Here is a 16,114-nt window from a genome sequence, read left to right as displayed (position 1 = left end):
TTGACATGGCTTGAAAGTGTAGTTGACATGGCTTGAAAGTGTAGTTGACATGACTTATAATTTCGTGACAAGGCTTGTACATGTAGTTGACATGGCTTGAAAGTGCAGTTGACATTACTTATAATTGTTGACATGGCTTGTGCATGTAGTTGACATGACTTGTACGTGTAGTTGACATGGTTTTTTTTTGTTTTTTTTACATTTAAAAAAAAAAAATTTAAAAATTTAATTTTTTTCAATTTTAAATTTTTTTTATGTCAACTACACAGTTGTTGACATTTGAGGTCAACTACATAGTTGTTGACATTTGATGTGTAGTTGACATGGATTGTACACATAGTTGACATTATATGTGTGTGCAGTTGATATGATATGGCTTGTACGTGTAGTTGACATGACTTGTACGTGTAGTTGACATGGTTTGAAAGTGTAGTTGACATGGCTTATAATTATTGTTGACATAGCTTGTAGTGTAGTTGACATGGCTTGAAAGTGTAGTTGACATGACTTTTACGTGTAGTTGACATGACATGAAAGTGTAGCTGACATATTACTTACTTTCAGAAACATCGCAGAGCTTCCACCAACATACACAAAATCTATTAGTCAATTAAAAAATTTAACAATTTCGACACGAGGATTCAATATCTCACAAATCTTATTGTTCCAATTTTTAGATCTACAAATTCCAATTCAGGAAAAATGAGTAAAATTGCAGATCTCACTACAAAATCCAACAAAGAGTAGAAATCAATGCTGTCGGCGAGGAGCTCTCAGCATCCATCTCGAGATCGGGCAAAACGTCGCCGTCTTCGATTCCGAGGAAGAGATCGTTGAAATCAATGCTATCGAGCAGAATGACGCCTAAGAAATCGGGGAACTCGGCAGCGTCGATCGAGAAGCCTTCCATTTCGCCTTCCATATCGGAAGGCGAAATGTCAACATCTTGTCAACAACTTGTATATAGTGTCAACAACTAAAACAATTCTTGTAATTAAAAGATAACTACTATTTTATGGCTCTGCACATCATCATCGTCATCATCAATATTGAGAGTGCTGCTTTTCACTCTATTCCTTACAAGATCAAGATGTTTTCCTCTCTCTCTCTCTCACTCTCACTCTTTCTCTCAAATAGATCAATATGTTTCTTTCAGGAACCAAGAAGCTATGGAAATCTTAGCTCAAGAGGCAAACAGAGAGAGAAATTAGATATGGTAAGATATCAAGACCAATAAAAAATCAGCAGAATTAAGTAAGACAGCAACTCCATCAAGAACAATTTCAGCTCAAGAATAAGAAAAACAATCCACCAAAAAAAATCCCTCATTGAAAAGAAAGGAAACATTTGCTAGAAAAACAGAACACATTCAACCATCACTATAAACAAGAAAAAAGAACATTTTATTCTGGAAAAAAATCGAATCTTAATAATTAGATTAGAGAGAGACAATTCACTCTAAACTTTCACACGCATAAACGCACACACCTTCTGAATCAATTCATCAAACACCTGGAGAATACGATCGAGCTCCACCACCTCTGCCGCCCACTTGCGCTGCTGGTGGCTCCAAAATGGCACAAACGCTCTCTTCACCTACTGCAGCACGGAGAAGAGCTCCAGCGGCACGCCCTGCGGCGGCTGCTGCTGCTTCGTGATCCACCACGGCGACAACTCCTCCCTCGAAGCCTTCCTCCTCTCCAACGGCTTCACCGTCCCCCCCCCCCCCCCCTAGCTCGATCCCCTCAAATTTGCCATGGAAATCCTCACCGACCTCCAACCACTGGAACAGCCGGAGCAGTAGCCGGAAAAATCAATCGAATCCATATCTCCTCCTCCAATTGAACACAAAATTAGATCTGGAAGCTCGAGAATCCACGAAATCACACTCCTATCCTTTCGATTCTGGAAATTGATTTACAGAACGAAGCAATTGCTCGTCAGCAACACATTGCAAGCCATAGGAGTCGGAATCGTGCTCGGCACGATCTACATCAACATCGGATTAGACAAATCGGGGATCGAGAAGCGATTAGGTCTCTTCGTGTACACACTCACCTTCCTCCTCTCCTCCACCACCGAAACCCTCCCGATCTTCATCAACGAGCGACCAATCCTCCTCCGAGAAGCCTCCAGCGGCGTCTACCGCCTCTCTTCCTACCAATCCGTCTTTCAGATTTTCCTCTTCATTCGTCATTTAGATCAGCGAGATTTTGAATGTTTACGTTTTGAATTTTGAAGATCAGCGAGATTTTGCAGATGAAGATTTGAAGATTTTGGAAGAGAGATTTTAGAGAAATTTTAGAAATTGGTTTGAAATCAGTTTGGATGTTTCACGCTTTTTTAATTAAAGAAATTACAATTTTACCCCCTTGTTGACATAATGTTGTATTTGTTGACATTTTGTTTAGCTTGTGGATTAGTGGCCCATATTGCATCTTATTTCTCAATTTAGCTAAATAATCTCAACCTAACAAGACCCTATATATATATATATATATATATATATATATATATATATATAGGTTCATGATCAATTGAGATTTTTTAGGCTAAATGAGAAATGAGATGCAATATTAGCCACTCATTTTTATTAAATGAGTGGTCCATAATTTGCCACGCAGAAAATATTTTCAGATTAATTAGTTATAGAAGGGCACAATGGTAATTTCATGTTTAAATTATGTTCTTCCGTTCTTCTCTCCTTCCCAAATCTCTGCAGCTGATTTCCATCCCAGCCATCTGCCGCCGCTCTAAAAATCTCCGCCACAATCTCCGTCGGCGACGAGCTCCTCGACGCCAGTTCTCCATCTCCATCGCGCCGCTCGTCCAAATGATTGAAATCGTTTTTGTTTGAGAAGCTCCTCCAGTAGCGTTCAAGGCGGCCTCACCATCTTCTGCGCCTCCGACGAAGCTCTCGACGATTTCCGCCCTAGGTTTTTCTTTAATTTTCCCTCAATTTCAATTTTATTGACCTAATTTAGCTCAATCGACTCGATTTCTGATCTGATTTTGACAATTAGGTACAAAAACCTCACCGTCGAGGGGAAATCGTCGCTGCTGCTGTACCACGGCGGCGTGCCGGTGTACAACTCGCTCGAAATGTTGAGAGCGAGCAACGGATTGATGAACACTCTCGCGATGGAGGGACGAAGAAGTTCAACTTCACGGTGCAGAACGACGGCGACGACGTCAAGCTGAAGACGAAGATCGTGACGGCGACGATCACCGGAACTCTGATCGACGATCCGCTCGCGGTGTTTAAGATCTACGAGGTGCTTCTGCCGAAGGAGCTCTTCAAGGCGGAGCTGGAGTATGAGAAGACGGGGAAGCTGTCGGATCCGAGCTCAACTGACAATACTGAGTTTCAGATCGTGCTGACGCTGATCAGAGATGGCTTGAAGGGAGATCCGACGAAGTACAGGAAGATGAATGAGAGATTGGTTGGCATTTCGGAGGAGACGACGACTGGTGTGAAGAGGCTGTATCAGATGCAGGCTAATGGCACTCTGCTTTTCCCTGCCATTAATGTCAATGACTCTGTCACCAAGAGCAAGGTATTCAATTTTCGATTTGGTTTGTTTTGATGTATGATTGCTTTGATTGTGATTGGTTTTGTTGAGGATATTTGGTGGTCCTTTGTCAACGATGGTCGATCTACCTGTTTATTTATGCCTAATTGGTAATTGTGGTTTATCAACCATAATTAGGGCTTATGCATCGGATTGTGCCTCTTTGGATGCTTATGAATACTCAACTGTTACTACCTAATTAACACTGCTTATGAATACTCAACTGTTGCAGGATCCTAAGGATCTGCAGCAGGAGATCACCGATGGAGACGTCGAGGTTCCTCTCCATTGATCTTCAGATTGGATTTTGTTAATCTAGATTTACTTTTTAAATTTGGTTATAGCTAAATATGATCGAGAGTTTGTCCCCAGGAATTTCGTGGTTACCAATGTAGGGTGATTGTTTTCTTATTTGTTACGAATTCAGGTTACGTTTTCGTTTGAATTCCTCTGCTCTTGGCATTGTCGTTGAAATACAAGAATAATTTATGAATATGAATGATATTCGATTGAATTGGATAGAGAAATGATTCTTTAATTTTGTTCGATTTAAGTTTAAAAAATGAATTGGTGAGTTTTGAGATTGTTTTTGCAATTCAATTTGTTTGTTTTGTTTTCATCTGCTAGTTTTCTCAATAGAATTAGGATGCTGATTACTACAATTCTCCGTCTCTATAAACTGATGATTATTTTGAAGAACACACTAGATCTGTAGATGTTGCAGTTTTGAAGTTGCAACTGACTAAATTGATGAAAATGTTTATCTTTGACATGAATTATATAGCTCGTTGACATAATAACGTTTGTTGTTGACATGAATTATATAGGACGTTGGCATAAATTTTATGAAAAATGTTGTTGACATAAATTATATGTAAAACATTGTTGTTGACATGAATTATATGTAAAACGTTGTTATTGACATAAATAATATATGTAGTTGACATGAAAATATTTGTTGTTGACATTAATTATTTGTAAAATGTTATTGTTGACATAATAGTTGACATAAATAAAGTTTGTTGTTGACAGCGTAGTTGATATAAATAAAGTTTGTTGTTGACATCGTAGTTGACATAAATAAAGTTTGTTGTTGACATTGTAGTTGACATAAATAACGTTTGTTGTTAACATCGTAGTTGACATAATGTCTATGTAGTTGACATCGTGCGAAAATGACAATTATACCCCCTAGTGATATTGCCTAAAATAGTATTGTTGACATAAATTATATAAGTTGTTGACATGAAAATGTTTATTTTTTACATGAATTATATAGCTCGTTGACATAATAACGTTTGTTATTGACATGAATTATATAGTTCGTTGGTATAAATTTTATGAAAAATGTTGTTGACATAAATTATATGTAAAACATTATTGTTGACATGAATTATAAGTAAAACATTGCTGTTGACATAAATAATATACGTCGTTGACATGAAAATATTTGTTGTTGACATAATAGTTGACATAAATAAAGGTGTTGTTGACATCGTAGTTGACATAAATAAAGTTTGTTGTTGACATTGTAGTTGACATAAATAATGTTTGTTGTTGACATTCGATATTCTCGCTATTGATATGTGAATTATAAGTGTTATTTGTTAGTTGTTGACATTTTAATACGAGTTGTTGACATTCGATATTCTCGATATTGACATGTGGATAGTAAGTGTTATTTGTTAGTTGTTGACATTTTAATACGAGTTGTTGACATTCGATATTCTCGGTATTGACATGTGAATTGTAAGTGTTGTTTTTTAGTTGTTGACATTTTAATACGTGTTGTTGACATTCGATATTCTCGGTATTGATATGTGAATTGTAAGTGTTATTTGTTAGTTGTTGACATTTTAATACGAGTTGTTGACATTCGATATTCTCGGTATTGATATGTGAATTGTAAGTGTTATTTGTTAGTTGTTGACATTTTAATACGAGTTGTTGACATTCGATATTCTCATATGTGAATTATAAGTGTTATTTTATTGAATGTTGAAGATTTGAAGATTTGATGATTTGAATATTGAAGAGATTTGAAGATTTGAATGTTGAAGATTTGAAGATTCGAAGATTTGAACATTTGAATGTTGAGGATTTGAAGATTTGAAGATATGAATGTTGAAGATTTGAAGATTTGAAGATATGAATGTTGAAGATTTGAAGATTTGAATGTTGAAGATTTGAAGATTTGAATGTTGAAGAGTTGAAGATTTGAAGATATGAATGTTGAAGATTTGAAGATATGAATATTGAAGATTTGAAGATTTGAAGATTTGAATGTTGAAGATTTGAAGATTTGAAGATATGAATGTTGAAGATTTGAAGATTTGAATATTTGAATGTTGAAGATTTGAAGACTTTGTAGCTAGAATTTTAGAGAGAATTTTAGAAAATGATTTCAAACACAATTTAATGAAAAGACAATTATACCCCCTTGTTGACATAATGTGGTATTTGTTGACATTTTGTTAATCTTGTGGATTAGTGGCCCATATTGCATCTCATTTCTCAATTTAGCTAAATAATCTCAACCTAACAAGACCCTATATATATATATATATATATATATATATATATATATATATATATATATATATATATATATATATCCAACAACATAAGTTTATGATAGAAAATGATGAATTTGGTACTCCATATAAGTAGTTTGAACTTAACCAACGGTGGGAATAGTCAAGACGTTTCGATCTTTGTCGACCAAAACGATGACACGGGTGCAATTGTAATACGTAAAATCAAGAAATGGTACTTCTGTTGTAATCTCCGGAGTTACTGCCGGATTCTCCCTCTTAATGGTGGCCGCAGCGACATCGCCGTTCTTCCCCACCAACTCTGGCCATGTTAGTTTCCCTATACATAATTTCATACTAAAACTCTTTAATATATAGTACATCATATACATATGTAATGAAAAGAGATAAAGAGAGAGATGTGGTTCTTGCCTTGACAAAACAATTCTGCCATATCTACTACGAATTGATTGATTTAGATCTGATCAGTGGATTGAGATGATTCATGATTCTAGATTAGCACCATATTTATATAAAAATGTTCCCATATTTTCTATTAATTCATTCGGTGTTCAATCCTTTTCTTAATATATTTTTATAATTAATGCAACCTTCGTGTAATATAAAATAATGCATAAATTAATCTCTTATCATCCGCTTACTCGTACACATTATCTTTTTTCTGATGATTCATGATTCTAGATTAGCACCATATTTATATAAAAATGTTACTATGTAGTTGACTATATTAGTTAACGGTGTTCAATCCTTTTCTTAGTAGGATTAATATATTTTTATAATTAATGCAACATTCTTGTAAAATAAAATAATGCATAATTAATCTGTTATTATCCGCTTTCTCGTACACGTCATCTTTTTCTTTCTAGAAGGAAGTAAAACGTATATACGTTAATTATAGTATCAATTAAAAGAAATCACCACATGCTCAGCGAGTCCGTAAGAATTATATGAATTAAATACTCCATTTGTCTAACAATGAGTTGAAATGTTTCTTTTCAACCGTTATTTTGTAAAAATAAATAGTTAAATTGAAGAAAAAAATAAAGTAACAGAAAATAATAGTATAGACGAGAGTTGTATATAAATTTGTGGCAGATTTTCTATATGTAGGTTCGGATATTGGTTTCAATCTCTTTCTTTCCCCCTTTTTCTTTTCTTATTTTTTGAATCTTGTTTCCCTTTATGTTTTCTTATTTTTTGAATCTTGTTTCCCATCGAAGGATTGAAATTCATATTTTGATGTGCACTCGTGCAAAGATAAAAATATACCACGAAATCAAGACATAAAGGTTGACATGGAGTGATTACAACTAATTTAAGATCGTAGGATTTTAAAAAATGCGATTTGTCACGTGTAATTTTCGTTTTTATTAATTAAATCAAAAAAGATTAAAAAAAACTTTAAATTAGGGTTTGGATGAAAATGTCAATATAGTGTTCCGAAAATATCAACACAATGCTTTGAGAATGTCAACACAATGCTTTAAGAATGTTAACCCATTGCTTATATTGACATTCTATATATATTATATTGACATATTTTATATAGTATGTTGACATTTCTGCTGTACGAAAAAATTAAAATTATCTTTGAGAATGTAAACACAATATGCATGTAGGATATCGTTGGAATCCTTATAAAATTATCTTTAATTTGATATATGTTATATGAATTTAAAGTTTTATCTTTGTAGTTAATTGACATTAATACCCCTATTGATATTTTTTAGAATTAATTCTATGGTCTTATTGACGTTTTTTGTTGATCGTATTGATATTTTAGGATTGATGATCTAGACCTTTAATTTGAATATCTAATGGCTATTATTTAATTGTAGTTAGCAATTAAGTATTGAATTAGTAATATAACACTCCCCAAAGTTGGTATCTGTTCTTTGATCGAATTAAAATAAAATTAATAAATTAATGTTTCATCCTTAACTCCTCTAGTTTAAAATTTTAATAAAAAAAATGTTTTCTTCACAACTCTCGAACTTGATTGAAATCTGTTTTGCCAATATTTGTTTCTTTATTATACTTCCTCCGTCCCATAGAAATAGGTTATTTAGGATTATCACGGGTTTTAATGTGCAATTAATAAAGTAAGAAAGAAAGGAAAAAAAAGTTGAAATTGTGTAATGGATAATGGGGTCTATTAGTAATAAAGTAAAGAAAAGGAGAAAAAAGTTGTTATAAATAGATATGAATTATTTCTATGGGACGGACGAATAAGAAAATATTGTTACATATTTTTATAGGACGGGGAGAATAGAATAATAATTTAACCGATAAATAGGGGACTAAGGGGAGTGAGAATGATTTGTTAAAAATGAAGTTTGAAATTTATTTTATATAGGGGATTATCATTTGTAAATTTGCTTGTTGTGAATTTATGTGGACATACATTTTTTCAAACATTTAGTCTAAATTTCTAAGTATAACATTCAGTCCAATTACATACGAAAATTTCCATATTCAGCAGAGTTTCCATAAAATGAGAAATGGACTTCTCTTATTCCTCCGTTAGTTTATAAATTATGTGGACCCTATTCATTCCATTTGTTAAAAAGTTATTAGTGTGGTAACACCACATCACTATGCCAATATGGTATGAAGGGATCATGAAATTTTTACTTATTTTTTGGACTTGTTTTTAGTTTGCTTTTTCTGATATGGAATCTTTACTTTCTATCTAATATGGTATATAATATTTTTTATATAATTTAAAGCTATATTTACTTCTATACTTTCTATCCAATATGGTATATACTATATATATTCTTTATCTCTGAAAATTTGTCACTTATTTCTATTTCTTACATTCTTAAAAATTTATCACCTCTCATTTTTACCATTTTTAGTAATGGATGGACCTCACGTTTCACTAACTCAATCACATTCAAATATTATTATAAAATAGTATATAAAAATAGGACCCACGTGCCACTAATTTTTTCAACCCACTTTCTATTATATTTCTTAAAACTCGTGCCAGGTCGAATGGTGACAGTAATATTTTTAATAGAATAATTTAAAGCCATATTTGCTTTAGAAGCCAGAAATCAATTTTCACATTCTGCATGCACAAAGAATTCTCACAAAACAAGATACTACTCACAATTCATTCATTGTGCATGATAGCATTAAAATAGGAACACTTACAACAGATTCATCATTTTATTCAATATAACTTTAAAATACAAAGAAAATATGAAAGGTGAATCTCCAAAGATGATTTCAGTGCAATTCAACCGACATAGGGAGCGGTGATGACGTAACCACATGCGTCCACCCAAACCCTGACGCGGGTACAATTAATTTCCTTGGTAGTCGGAGTTCCTTCTAGTATAATTATCGCCCTCACGAACTTATTCTCACTCTCAATCACCTCTGCCGCCTCTTCGCCCTTCTTCCCCACCAACTCCGGCCATGCCTCCTTCCCTATACCTACATTCGCATTAAAATTAAAAATTATTTCATCTCAAATTATGTTTAGACATAATCACATATATATGGAATAAAAACATATGTAGATAGAATTAATTCTAGTATTGATTGCATGCTTGATTTCTTTGTGAGTGAAGTAGATGAATGGTTGATGATTTTAGATTCTACATACTTCACACCATATTTATAGAGAGAATGAGAATTGCATGTTTAAAATGAGCTTTGAAAAATGGGACCACTGCAATTTTTTTATTTATTATTTAGGGGATTATAATTTTCAATTTTGATTGTTATGAATTTATGTGGAGAATGGAGATACTATCATCCAAACTTTCCTCTCACTTGTAGCCTTCGTTCCTCCACATACACAAGTTTGATATTATCCTCTTATGAAAATCTATGTATATATAGTGTGCCAATTCAAAAAATAATGAGTAAAAAAAAAACGTGACTACTATTTTATAGTATGATTCAGCCATTAACACCTAGTTATATTACTCAATCAAATAAACAAATTATTTAGCCATGTGACTGGAATCTGAGTACTTGTTCAATACCTATTTAGCTAAAACAGAATTATCAAGGCTTCATTGTGAAGCCAGAAACATCAAATTTTCACACAAAAGACATCATCACTAAGTATTCAAACAATTTAAGATAGTAGTAGTGCAAAACATTTATTGGACGTTTTTTAAAATATTAAGAAGAACACTTACATCATATCCAATACTTTATTCGATCCTAACTTTACGATAAAAAAAAGGATGAACTTCGCAATAACAACGTACTTCAAATACATAAGAGCATCCGCGGCAGGGGCCAAATGGTCAACCATATTTCAACCAATGCGTGGAACTTGAACGACAACTCCATTCTTGTTGACCCAAACCCAGACGCGGTTGCAGAGGAAATCTCCAATAACGGAAGATCCTTCTTCTACAATTATCGCATCCACTCTTGGATTCTCCTTCTCAATGATCGTCTCCACTTGTTTGCCGTTCATCCCCACCAACTCCGGCCATGACTCCTTCCCTATACACACGTTCATATTAAAACTTTATAAATATGAATACAAATACATATGTAATGAAAGGAGATGTAGAGAGAAGTTGATTATTGCCTTGACAATCTGAAGACATATCTTCTAGCTAGTGATTGATTGATTTAATGATAGCAAAATGGATGATTGATGATTTATGATTGACACCATATTTATATAACATTGGGCGGATTATGTTTGAATGATTTTTATCATTTTCTATTTGATTTAATTAGCTAATTGTTGGTGACCAATCCTTTTCTTATTTTCTTATTTTAACTAATGCAACCTTCACCTTATAAAAAAAATAATGCAGCCCTCTTGACTTTAGCTATTAACATCTTGCAGTACTATATTATTCGATCAAATAGAAACAATTTTCTGAACTTTTAGATGCTCAATATTAATTCATGAATATGCTCTAATAATAATACAACAGCTAGTAATGATATTTAAGAACCACGTTTTCTTTTTCTGTCTAGAAGGAGTAAGAATATGTAGGCTTAAATTGGAAGATATTAGGATCTGGATGGATGCACGGAACACACGATAAGATACGTCAGTGTGATTGTGGTGATAGGTAAACCTTAGCTTTGGGTTGGTGTTTTTGGTTTGGTACTCAGAGCCTTGGCGTCACTGTTTGTGACCTTACTTTGTGCTTGTTGTCAGCTTAGTTTGGAACTTGTTATTGGAATTGTGGTTTGAGGATTGTGTCCCACTGCTCGCCTTCTCGGATGACTTGAGCATTTTTATTTTTTTATCAAAAAAGAAAATATATAGGCTTAACGTGGTGGCCTTTAATTATACATTTTTAATTTAATATAATTTTTTAAATTAAACTAGTATCACCCACGTGCATTGCACGACTTGAATTTTCTTTACACAAAAGTAAAAGTGTCAATTAAGTAAACAACTAAAATAAATAATAAAGATAATATAAATAAATACAAACAAAATTATATAGAATTTATAGATCACAATGCAACCAATTACATTAGTTAAGAAGCAATCTTGATTATGTTTATTGTTGATAAATGATAATGTTGAAAAATAAAAACAGCTTCCTATATCAAATATAATATTTCTGCTTGAATTAATTACACAATCCATTAATCTCTTTAATTACTAATCAATTAATATTCAATAATTTCATTAATTGAGAATCGATGAACAATAGAAATGGAATCCATAATCGCATATGCTCATGCAGTTTTGCATCCAGTCCAACGGCCTCCATCTCCATCCATCTCCAATAGCATTCATCTTATCTGTTTGTAACACCCCGACTTTTTGTTCCTTTTAAGTTTGTTTTGATAGAACGTTGATTGTGTAGCCGAAAATTTTTGCCTTCAATTATTTTCGATGTTCGATGGAATAGGATGGAGTTTTTATTATTGAAATTGGGCTACGATCTTTTTCATTAATTTTATCAAGCCCAATTCTTTTTCATTCTTTCAAAAGCCCAATTCTTTTCTTCTTGAGAAAACCCACGAGCCCATATCATTTTACAACCAAGTCAGTCTTTTTGTCGACACAAAATTGTTACCGGAAATCTCTCCAACACCCTGCAAAATCTCAACAATTAGAGATTAACCGTTTTTATGCATGTATGTCTTCCTCAACCCCACGATCTTTCTAGACATAATTTAAATAGCAAGAAAAGTCAAGAGCAGAGAGGGATAAGAGAAAGTAGGCGGCGAGTTCTTTCTGAAATTGAGAGCAAATTGAGAGAGAGGTCGATAGGCGATGAGCGGCGGTGGCATTCCTCGACCTAACAGCGATGAAAAAGGAGACACAGAGGCGGCGCTGCATCTACTGCACAGCAGCGGCAACCCTGAATGATCAGCAACGACGATGGATGGCGATGGCGGCGTGGCTCCTAGCGGGCCAGAGCAGCGGCGTGAGTGGATACCGTCAACGGCGCTGAAGCCACCATGTTTTCGATGGAGACAGGAGGAGGAGATGGGGAGGACGATGGTGCAGGCATCGGGTGCGAACAGAAGCGACCACGGCTGCACGGCGACACGATCTGCAACAAGTTTCGGAATCAAGAGCAGCAGCAGCTCCTGCTGCGTCGTGGCATTGGCGGCGGTGGTGCTGTGCTTTTCCGGCGAAAACCAGCGAAGGAGAAGAGAGAGGGACGGCAACTTGTCGGAGACGGCATGACATCGCTGCGGGAAGAAAAGGAGAGTATAAGGGGTTCTATATGGATTGAGAAGAAGAAGATTGACATTAGGAGTAGAATCGGAGTTCACTGCTTGATTTTGGAATCAAAATCGAAGAGAGAGGAAGGCAGAGCGATCGAATTTGAGGAACAATGGAAGAGTCGAGATTTGAGAGAGAAAGAAGACGACGAGAGTTTGAGAGAGAAATATGAGGGTGCTTGTTGGTGAAAGATTTAGAGAGATATGCGAGGGGCTGATTTCAGCGAGCAGCGAGGGCGCTGTAGTGCCGTAAACGAGAGAAAGACGCAGCGGCTGGAGATGACGGCGTGAAACCACGCGATGGAGACAGACGGGGCCGGAGGCTTCAACTACACCGTGACAGCAGCGACGGTACGTTCTGACCGGCAGAGAGGCTGCGAGCTGAGGAAGGGAGATGGCGATGTATGGCGATAGAAAGAGAGAAAGAGGAGACGAATAAGGCACAGCAGCGACGCTCTCTGTGAACAGCCGAGGCTGGATAAACCGGGCAGGCAGCTCGGGAAATGACAGCAGCAGCGAATGGTGGACAGCGGCTGCTCGGCTGAACGACGATGACGAAAGCCGAGCTGGAGAGACGGAGATAGATGAGAGACCGATAGGCCGAGAGAATCATCAGCCTTGGTAGAGCTGAGCGACGGAGACGGCGGGAGAGAATGCAGATGGAATTGGATGACAGAATAAGGAATGGACATTTTTCAAATGCCATTTTTGGAATTTACGTAACGAGAAAAAGAGAGATAAGTATGGCCCCTTTTACTATTTAACATATTTGTCCATAAGATATGATTTCAAGCATTATTGATAAATAGTAGTATGGAATGGAGTTATATTTACAAGTGTCGGCTACTGAGTTAATTAGGAGACATAGGCCGCTTGTTTTATTTGAGTTGGACTGGAATTGGAATACAAGAATGACGAGAGCTCAGACGGAGTCAATAGAAGGATGAATACGATGTGCTAATATCATAGATATTCTAGAAATTCCTAAGAGAGATCGAAGGGTAAGATTTATATATGCATGCATTATTGAAATTAAATTATTTTCGTAAAGTCTAATTTTTTGCATATTATATTCTTTTAAAGGGTGATTTTTGCATGCTATTTAAGAACAGAAAGGATTGACAAGTGGAGGATTTAAGAGAACGAGGTGGGCTTTCTTTTTAAATAAGGACTATGTCCTAAGTATGTTTATTTCAAAGGGTGCAAAATATGTTGTCATGCCATATTTTTGTGTTGATGTGGGGCCTATCTGAAGTGGCTTTTGCCATGTATGGTTAATCGAATTCGGGTCTGACTAGGGAGTGAGTCCCTACTCAGGCTGGTGTACACCCAGTAGATCGTGCGCTATCTCTTTGAGTTGGCCGGTCTAGTGACTTGGAATGTGGCCACATTCCTTGTCATGTAGTTCAGATATGGTATGGTGATGTTGATGGTGTTGAGGTTGATGGTGATGATGATGTTGGTGAAATGTTTTAGTGACTCGGGCTCTTTCAAAGTTAAAACCCCGAGGTCACTCGTTAATGGCATGATAAACAATTTTTATAAAATTGTTTTGGCATTTGTTCACTGAGTACATCAAGTACTCAGCCCTGCATTTGTTTTCCTTATGTGCAGGTTGAGCGGTGACGAGTGCGGCGGGTGTTGAGCATAAAAGTGAAGAATGTTTATCAAATGTCCAGAATATGTTGTGTCCTCATGCATAGCAGTATTCTACTCTCGAAATGCTTCCGCTGATTTGTTGTCTTTCTTTTGAGTTCTTGTATTGTTGAGATAGTTTCATTTGGAGTTGTTGATTGTTGAAATGGTACTCTGATTTTATTCGAGCTATTCCCATTTATTTTGAGCTATGGTTGAGTTTCGTTATTTTCCCCTTTCTTCCCCGCTTCTTTAATCCTCCCCTGGTCGCGATTCACCGTGTTTTCTATCCTTAGAAAATGCGGTCGTGTCACTGTTCATCGTCTCCAACACTTTTATCGTCCTGCCATTTTTTCCATCAGGTCAGTATGCCCCCAGTTGTAGGTAAGAACTTCAAACAAAAATCAACTACAGATCTTATATTACAATTTGGAGATATATTTGCGTTCGTGAATTGTGCAAACAAAACTTTGCGTTGACACTATTAAAAATTGTAATATGCAAGAGTTTATGTCTATGAAATTTCCCAAAATACTCACCAATTCCAAAACCAAAATTGGCAAAGGAAATGCTTCCATAGTTTTAATCGTTGACTAATGATTGTAAGACCACTAAGAAGGTGAATCACATTTCATATGATTTCAATTTTCTTCCTCTCCTCTTATAAGAATACAAACAACTATGGAGTGCTATATTGAAACGACAAACTCATATTTTATGAAAAATGAAATGCATTCCATTTTATTTTCTGTGCAATTATTGAAAATCGTACCTTACACTATGAGACCAACCATACATCTTTTTGATAAAAATTGGTACAAGCCTAAGACATTCTCAATCAATTTTTTAGGAAATCGATAAATTATAATAGAACACAGCAGTAACTTATCCAGCAATAAAGATTTATTTTTCCTAAAATATAAGTAAAAATAGAGAAAGTAAAATACCTTATGACAATACAAGAGATCAAACTGGTCATGTGTGCAAGATTCGAACTTTACTCCGAGGGCCTCAATTTTTTGCTTCAGTTTAGCAGAATCAGCTTTCTCCACATCCATAAATGATTCCCACGTTTCTTTTTAACGCAATTCTTTTTAGTTTCTTTTTTAAAATATGACAACTGATTTCCACGTTTACACCTTCATTGTAAAACCTTCCACTCACTTCAGGTAGGTTTTTATAGTTCACACGTTTGTAGCTGACATTTAATCATACATTTTTAATTTAATATTATATTTTAAATTAAATGACAATCTTGTAAATATCTTCAAAACTCCACTTTTATATATTGTATAGATGACAATCTTGTAAATTTCTCCAAAACTCCACTTTTATATATTGTATAGATACTATTAAATACAAAACTATTGAAAATAATGTTTCAAAAAATACGTAGAGAGCATCCAAATTAATAAATTAATACATTGTATATATAATTACATTTATATTCTATGAAATTTACTATAAATCCGATATATATCATGTATGGTATATACCGAATTTTGGTAAGCTATCGATATATAAAAATTCATGTCATTAATAATACTATACCGAAAATTTGATTTTTTTGGTACAACCATTAAAGCCGATATTTTCAATATTTTTCCCTATCCCCATATAAGATACTACTCCACACAACTTGTAATGGAAAATCCTTCAAAT

The 16,114-nt window shown here is 34.9% G+C and overlaps 1 long non-coding RNA gene across 1 annotated transcript; it reads left to right on the top strand.

The window, feature by feature from the left end:
• Positions 1-2,865: 2,865 nt before the first annotated feature.
• On the top strand, positions 2,866-4,016 carry LOC148933690 (uncharacterized). Its single transcript, XR_016134349.1, has 3 exons — positions 2,866-2,936; positions 3,024-3,557; positions 3,805-4,016. It is a non-coding gene; the product is annotated as an uncharacterized LOC148933690 (long non-coding RNA).
• Positions 4,017-16,114: the final 12,098 nt, after the last annotated feature.

The sequence above is a fragment of the Salvia hispanica genome, chromosome 1 (assembly GCF_029641045.1).
Source record: "Salvia hispanica isolate PSC_SH4W2 chromosome 1, Shi_PSC_v1, whole genome shotgun sequence".
Lineage (NCBI taxonomy): Eukaryota > Viridiplantae > Streptophyta > Magnoliopsida > Lamiales > Lamiaceae > Salvia > Salvia hispanica.
This window is presented reverse-complemented; position numbering and strand designations above follow the sequence as displayed.